Source organism: Nicotiana attenuata, unplaced genomic scaffold (genome assembly GCF_001879085.1).
Source record: "Nicotiana attenuata strain UT unplaced genomic scaffold, NIATTr2, whole genome shotgun sequence".
Taxonomy (NCBI): domain Eukaryota; kingdom Viridiplantae; phylum Streptophyta; class Magnoliopsida; order Solanales; family Solanaceae; genus Nicotiana; species Nicotiana attenuata.
This window is the reverse complement of record NW_017674919.1, coordinates 30,857-38,570: the sequence shown is the minus strand read 5'-3', so window position 1 is coordinate 38,570 and position 7,714 is coordinate 30,857.

Sequence of the window (7,714 nt, the reverse complement as noted above, 5' to 3'; positions counted from 1 at the left end):
TTAATATTAATATTCATATTTGGGAGGTTTAAATGAATGGATCATGTAATCGGTATAACTGTGGACTTCTTCGCAAGAACTCAAATATAACGGTAGTCCCTACTCGAAGAAAATCAGTAACCGTATGCTACTTATACCTTCCCACTAGCGAGGGCTATAACGATTATCGGTAATTACAAGGTGCACCAGTTCTAACGAACCCGTCGTTAGATACGGGATCCTTTAAAGTCTACTCCCATTTATATTTGTCTTTATAATCTGTATATACTCGTAGTAAAATATTTTAAAACAATATAGGGCATTTCAGTTTTATCAAATCATGTAATTTTGTTTCGATAACAGTAAATTCAAATGATAAAGCATATCTAGTGACAATGAAAATATTTAAAACAACGGTAATCATCTCAAATAACTATTCCGGTATCATATCGAGTAAAAGACTTGTCCCACATACAACTCAAAATAATCGGTAACATATTCATATTAAAAGTCATGTGTAAATCAAGCAAGTTATGAAAAAACAAATTGCGGTAAGAATACTGCTCACAGTACTCATGTGAAATACCAAACTTGTCATGACCCAATTCTATTATAAGTCGTGATGGCGCCCAGCACCGTTGCTAGGCAAGCCAACAGTGAAAAATCTTGTGAACTTCCCTTTTTAATTGGTTTTCCAAGTAAATGACTTTCCTTAATTTAAAAGATTTAATAAATAACATGCTTAAAATGATTAAAACGAATGCAGCTGAGTGTAATCATAACCATAGAAAATAAAATCAAAACCACAAGTCTACTAGTGTGTGCCAAGACCTGGTGTCACAAGTGTCACGACCCAACTCCTAACCTGTCGTGATTGCGTCTATCGATGGTACTATGCATGCCGACATTTTCAAAACACTTCCTATATTGCACAGAAAGATAAATCAAAAGCACGTAAATAAAATAGGGTTTTCAGAAACAGGATTTAAACTCAGAATACAAGTGCAGAAAAATAGCCCCAGCATCGGGGTGTCACTAAGTCATGAGCATCTAAACATAACCGGTCCAAAAATAACACGACTATCATAGTCTGCAATCCAAATATAACGAAAGGAGAGATAAATAAGAAGAAAGCAAGGCTGCGAATGCCAGGCAGCTACCTCGCTATCTCCAATAATCAGATACGAGAACTATCAACACCCTCCGCGTCCAGAAACTCCTGGATCTACACATGAAGTGCAGGGTGTAGCGTGAGTACAACCAACTCAGTAAGTAATAAAAACAAATAAGGAACTGAAAGATAGTGATGAGCTACATAGATATATTGTATTTTTAGTAGTCTCAGCAAGGAAAATAGACATGATTCCCAAATTCGGTAAATCAAGTCAAATCAGTTTGTTTTAAGTCAAGTTCAAGTAAAAACCGGATAAATTATCTTTCAGAAGTTTTCAAAGCAATGATATTGGGCAACTATGTATATCAATAATGAAATCATATACAGCCTCTTAGGGCAATCAACACTCGGTTCTCCCATTCACTCCAACCTCACAATCACTCATTCCTCACAGTCACTCATTCCTCACGATCACTCAGCACTCGGGACTCGGCACTCGACACTCAGTAGGTACCTGCGCTCACTGGGGGTGTTTACAGACTCTGGAGGGGCTCCTACATCCCAAGCGCTATATCAAACCAATCATGGCATAAATTAATGAAACATGCTACGGCGTGCAGCTCGATCCCATAAATATCCTCAGAATCAGGCCCTCGGCCTCACTTAGTCATCAATCTCTCCAATCTCTTGGGCTCTCAGAAATCAGGAAAAATCAGCCCAAACAACAATAACATGATGTATAAATAAGAATAACAGAGACTGAGATATGATATGTGAGTAAAAAGTGCGACTGAGTACAAATAACATTTAGCAGGCAATTCAACATATAACGCGACCTCTATGGGTCCTAACAGTACCAACACATAGCTTAAACATGGCTTCTAACATGATTTACAGTCAAGCTTCTATAACACATAGAGAGCATATAGCTAACAGCAAATTAATCAACTTTACAGTTTTACGGGCCGGACCAAGTCACAATCCCCTCGGTGTACGCCCACACGCCTGTCACCTAGCATGTGCATCACCTCCAAAATAGTCACATGACACAAAATCCGGGGTTTCATACCCTCAGGACCAGATTTATAACTGTTACTTACCTCAGTCCGAGCAAAACTCTACTCCAAAATGCCTTTGCCTCACGAGATTCAAACGCGCCGGATCTAGCCACAAGCAACACAATACAATCAATATAGGCTAAAGGAATCAATTCCACAAGAAAAATGCGAAATGATAGCTCAAAACCCGAAATTGGCTCAAACCCGGCCCCTGGGCCCACGTCTCAGAATCCGACAAAAGTCACAAAACCCGAAAGCTCGTTCACTCACGACTTTAACCATTCCAAATTTATCAAAATCCGACACCAAATGACCATTCAAATCCCCAAAACTCACTGTCTAAATCCCTAGCCCTAAACCATCAAATTTCACCTCAAAAACTCACCAACTAGATGTAAAATCAGTGGAGAGACATCATTATTGAATAAGAATGAACACAAGGAGCTTAACTCAATAATCCCTTCAAAAACCCTCTCAAAAATCTCCAAACTCCGAGCTTTAAGTGATGTAAATGGTAAAAAAATCTCGAAGTCTTGTATTTATATGTTCTGCCCAGGTCTTTCGCACCTGCGGCCATTTATCCGCACCTGTAGAACCGCTTCTGCGCTTAAAACTCCAATTTTGCAGAAGCCACTTAAATCACTAGGCTCGCACTTGCGCTCCAGGTCTCGCACCTGCGGAGGCGCTTCTGCGGCCCTTCATCCGCTTCTGCGGAAATAGCCAAGTCATCAAACTTCGCATCTGCGGAGCCCATCTCGCATCTGTGGGCTCGCAGATGCGTTTTCTCCTACGCACCTGTGTTTACCCCAGGCCAGTTCCAGCTCCGCATCTGCGCCGACCCTTCCGCACCTACAGCATCGCACCGCGGCTAATACCCTCGCAGGTGCGATCACACCAGTAATATACCAACTTCAACAATTTCTCAACTTCCATTCCAAGTCCATTAACAACCCGAAACTCACCCGAGGCCCTCGAAACCTCAACCAAACATACCATCAAGTCCCAAAATATCATACAAACTTAGTCGAACCCTCAAATCACCTCAAACAATATCAAAAACACGAATTACACACGGATTCAAGCCTAGAACTTTGAAATTTCTGAATTCTACAAACGACCTCAAAACCTATCAAATCACTTCCGATTGACCTCTAATTTTCCATACAAGTCATAAATGATACTTTGAACCTACTCCAACTTCCAGAAATCCAATCCGACCCCGATATCAAAAAGTCCACTCCCGGTCAAACTTTCCAAAATTCTAACTTTCGCCAATTCAAGCCTAATTCTACTACGGACCTCCAAATCACCGAACGCGCTCTTACGTCCAAAATTACCTAACAGAGCTAATGGAACCATTAGAATTCAAATTCGCATTCGTTTACACATAAGTGAATATCCGGTCAACTTTTCCAACTTAAGCTTTCAATTAGGAGACTAAGTGTCTCAATTCATTCTGAAATCACTCCGGAACTGAACCAACTAACTCGATAAATCATAATACAGCTGAAGAACGCAAAAAGAGCATAAAATGGGGGTAACGGGGCTACAACCTTCGAAACGACCGGCCAGGTCGTTATATCCTCCCCCATATTAAACAAATGTTCGTCCTCGAACGGGTCTAGAAACATACCCGGAGCCATAAATAGATGTGGATATCTTCTCCGCATCTCCCGCTTGGTCTCCCAAGTAGCCTCCTCCACGGGCTGACCTCTCCATTGCACCTTCACTGAAGCTATATCCTTTGACCTCAACTTTCGAACATGCTAATCCAAAATGGCCACCAGCTCTACATCATAAGTCAAATCACCATCCAACTGAACCGTGATGGCATCCAAGACATGAGACGGATCGCCGATATACTTCCAAAGCATAAAAACATGAAATACTGGATGCACACTCGACAAGCTAGGTGGAAAGGCAAGCTCGTAGGCCACCTCCCCAATCTTCTGAAGCACCTCAAACGGCCCAATAAACCGAGGGCTCAACTTGCTCTTCTTCCCAAATCTCATAACACCCTTCTTAGGTGAAACCTTCGGCAGAACCTTCTCCCCAACCATGTAAGACACATCTTGGATCTTCCTGTCATCATAACTCTTCTGTCTAGACTGTGCCGTGCGAAGCTGCTCCTGAATCAATTTCACCTTGTCTAATGCATCCCGAACCAAGTCTGTACCCAAAAGCCTGGCCTCACCGGCTCAAACCAACCCACCGGAGATCTACACCGCCTTCCATATAAAGCCTCATACGGAGCCATCTAGATACTCGACTGATAACTATTGTTGTAAGCAAACTCAACGAGCGGCACAAACTAGTCCCATGAACCCCCAAAATTAATGACACAAGCACGTAGCATGTCCTCCAATATCTGAATAGTGCGCTTGGACTGTCCGTCCGTCTGAGGGTGAAATGTTATACTCAACTCAACCTGAGTGCCCAACTCTCACTACACTGCTCTCCAACACTGCAATGTAAACTGCATGCCTCTATCTGTAATGATGGAAACTAGCACACCATGGAGACAAACAATCTCTCGGATGTAAATCTTAGCCAACCGCTCTGAAGAATAAGTAGTACCAATTGGAAAGAAGTGTGTGGACTTGGTCAGCCAATATGTACACGTATATGCATACATCGATTTTAAAGCTTGACAGAATTTTGCTTTAGTTGATTAATTTCATACATCGATGTTAGAATTTTGTTGGGGTTTATTTCATCTAGAAAATAAACAAAGAATTTCTCTATAACGACCCGACCGATTATTTTGCTTTCTAGAACCTTGTTCCCCTAAATAAGACTTCATATACATGCTTTTACTGATTTATGACTTGCGGGGATGGTTATTTTGGGATTTGGAAGAGTTCGAGTTGAAATTAGAACACTTGGTTCATTAAGTTGGTTTAAAAGGGCAAGTTTGACTTCGATCAACATTTTGAGTAAACGACCTCGGAATCAAAACTTGACGGTTCTAATAGGTTCGTATGATGATTTCGGACTTGGGCGTATGTTTGGATCGGGTTTTGGATGACCCGGGAGCATTTTTGCGCTTAATAGAGAAAGTTGTTTCTTTGAAGGTTTTAGAAGTTCTTTTAATTTGGTTTGGAGCGGGTTTGGGTGATATCGAGGTCCAAACGGAATTTCGAGATCGGGAATAGTTCCGTAATATCATTTAAGACTTGCACGCAAAATTTGGTGTCTAGTAGTTTAAGTATGTTTCGGCGCATTGGAAGTAAATTGAAGAACTTGAAGTTCATAAGTTTGATTCAATTGGTGTTGGGGTGTGATTCTTAGTTTTATTGTTGTTTCTGGGGTTCCGAGAGTTCGAGCGAGTCTATTTTATGATTCTAGACATGTGGGTATGTTCGGGCGAGGCCCCAGGGACCCCGAGTGTCGACCGGACAAGGCTCGGACCAAGTTGGGAGCTTGAAGCAATAGCTGAAGCTCCCTAGATCTGTCATAATCGCACATGCGCTTGGCCAACCGCTGGTGCAGGCTCGCAGGTGCGAGCCACGAACCGCAGAAGCGAGAAATCAAGGGCAGCCCGGGAACCGCAGATGTGGAAGATTGGGCACACCTGTGTGATCGCAGGTGCGAGAGCCGTGGTCGCAGGTGCGGCAAGGCTCACAGAAGCGGCCCTTCTGTCCGCAGATGCGGAGACACCGCAGGTGCGAGACCGCAGATGCAGCCAAGGCACCGCAGGTGCAAAAGTCGTTGGGCAGTGAGGGGTCATTTAATACGGACTTAAGCCATTTTTATCACATTTTCTTCCACTCTTGGGCGATTTGAGAGCTTTTAAGGAGGGGATTTCGACCTAGCTTTATTAGGTAAGTAATTTCTACTTAATGTGAGTTTAATACATAGATTATAGGTAGATTTCAACATGAAAATTGGTAGAAATCATGGGTTTAGATGAAAAACCTAGGGTTTAATGAAAATGAGATTTTACCACGAAAATGATTATTGAACATAGTGAAAATCATATATTTATGTTCCTAAGGTTATGGGTAAAAACTTTCTTCGAAAATTCCCGAAATTCGGGCATGTGGGCCCAGGGGTGAATTTTAGGAATCTTGCATTTTGGGTTGGGTAATCACTTTAATAGTGGGGATATGAACTTTTGAGCATAGATTGATTAATTTATGTATTGTTTGACTAGTTTCGAGTCGTTTGGCACCAAATTTGGAGGTTTGAGCACCTTTTTGAATTGGGAAGTAGTCTTTGAGACGATGTAAGTCTCCTTTATAACCTTGTAAGAGGGAATTAACCCCATAGGTGAATTAAATAAATGTGTGTACCTGTTTGTGGGGGCTACGTACGTACGAGGTGACGAGAGTCCGTACATAGCTACTACCATGCTATTGTCCGGGTAGTTTAGGACCCGTATCATGCTTTATTTGAAATGTTTGCGCCCTTACTTTCTAATTTAATTTCTTAAGTCATGATGGAATTTGATAAAAGAATTGTAAAAGGTTAAATTCACTTGCTTGAAGATTGAATGGAATACTTGATTGTAAATGAGAAATTTGTGTTTTCTTTAAAAATAATTGTTATTTGTGGATCTGGCCGAACGCCTCGATAGCAGATAGATGCATCTATGGTTCGTGTCGTTCGACCTTTGGCATAGCACAGTTTAAATATTATGCTGGGCCAGATCGTACGACCTCGGTATAATTTGCGCATGATAATTCTTTGGAACTCTCCATAATTGATATTGCTTAAATGTCTTGAAATATAAGTTGTTATATGATAAAACTGATCTTGGAATTAATATTTATGAAAGAAGAATTTATTATTTCCTGCTATTGAGCTTTCAGTATTATTTATGAAATTCATGCTTAGTATAATATTTTTAATATATTATTGTTAGCCCATAGTAAGTGTAAAAGTCGACCCATCGTCACTACTTCTTCGGGTTACATGTTTTTTATGTGCTCATACTACACTTCTGTACTTAATTGTACCGGATCTGAGGCAGGTACATCTGGTTACCCGTCCGGCGCGCATACTTGATCCTGGTTCGAGTTTTCACGGTGAGCTGCCCCCTTCCGAGCCGTTCAGCAGCATGCCGGAGTCTCTCTTTTGTTTTGTTGTTGTCTATTCTATTTTAGGAAATAGGATAGCCATCTTTTGTATTCTACTAGTTGCCCACACACATGTGACACTGGATCTTGGCACACGTTAGTAGACTAGTGATTTTTGGGTTCTGTTCCTATGGTTATTAATGTTTCTAACTGCTTTCATTTATTAACTTAAATCGGTTTCTTATTAAATCTATTAAATTATGGAAAATTTTCTATATGGGAAAACTCGTTAAAAATGGGAATTCACTAGGTTATTCACTGTTGGATTGTCTAGCAACGGTGCTGGACGCCATCACAGCCTGACATGGAGTTGGGTCGTGACAACATGGTATCAGAGCACTAGGTTCACGTAGGTCTCACAAGTTATGACCAAACCTAGTAGAGTCTTGCGGATCGGTACGGAGACGTCCGTACTTATCTTCGAGAGGCTATAGGGTGTTAGGACACTACTCTTTATTCATCTCATATCATGCAGTTTATGG